Source organism: Polypterus senegalus, unplaced genomic scaffold (assembly GCF_016835505.1).
Source record: "Polypterus senegalus isolate Bchr_013 unplaced genomic scaffold, ASM1683550v1 scaffold_1924, whole genome shotgun sequence".
Lineage (NCBI taxonomy): Eukaryota > Metazoa > Chordata > Cladistia > Polypteriformes > Polypteridae > Polypterus > Polypterus senegalus.
In genome coordinates this window covers 1-1,005 of record NW_024386205.1, presented here as the reverse complement: position 1 = coordinate 1,005, position 1,005 = coordinate 1, and the positions used below count along the sequence as shown (strand labels likewise).

Genomic DNA, 1,005 nt, shown 5'->3' with positions numbered 1-1,005 from the left:
GCTCGGGTCTGCCGCCTGCCGCCGGGTCTTTGCTGTTGGGCGGTGTTTCTCATTCAGCATCCCAGCCCTACCCCTCCTGTTTTTCTTCCAGCCAAAGCCCCAGCGATGGGTGGCTGGTTTCATAAGAGCGAGGTGAAACCTTGGGGTTGAGTGAACCTGTCAATCAAGGTGGTGAGGTCGGTGCAACCCCCCATCCGGTCAGTGCACACGGGCGTCTGGGCAGCAGCTAGCTCCCCCCATCGCGCCCGAGGCCAAAGAAGCCGGGATCCGAAGAAGCCCCAAGGAGCCGGGGACCGAGGACTGTGCTGGGAAAACCTCCGCCGCCGAGCGGTGAAGCCGAGGAAATGGGAGGATGAGCCCGGGCTGCAACCCTACTTACCTGGCAGGAGATACCATGATCACTAAGGTGGTTCTCCCAGGGCGAGGCTCATCCATTTCACCCGGTGGCTGGCCCTGCGATTTCCCCAAAAGCGGGAAACTCGACTGCATAATTTTTGGTAGTGGGGACTGCGTTCCGCTCTCCCTGATAATCCCCGTTCAAAAACAGACTGAAAACATGCGTTTCAACTTATGGAAGTGGTGCTTGGGCGATGGAAGCAGGAGCCTGTGAGACAACGGCTCTGGGCTTTAAGCATAAATAAAGAAGTTCCAAAAAACAATCAATCAATCTGTCTGTCTGTCCATTTATTTATTTATTTTAAGGGCCCGCCAATTTAAAAAAATTATAATAAAAATAATATTAATTTAAATTAACTAATCAATGTATTATTTATCTTAAGGACCCCACACATAATAAAATAATAATATAAATAACCCTTCATTATTTTAGTGCCTCTTTTGATTTTTAACCGCTTTCCTTGCGCCAAGAGCCCAGCTTCTGCCGGAAGGAGGAAAAGAAAAGACGAGGTGAAGGGGGATCCGCTGGCAGAAAGGCAAAAGCTTACAGCACTCGGTATTCCCAGTAAACGAGGGCTGCTCCTTTTTTTTTTCCCAAATATGCAACAA

General features: G+C 49.7%; 1 pseudogene; it reads left to right on the top strand.

The window, feature by feature from the left end:
- Positions 1–371: 371 nt before the first annotated feature.
- Positions 372–526, top strand: LOC120522591 (annotated as a pseudogene).
- Positions 527–1,005: the final 479 nt, after the last annotated feature.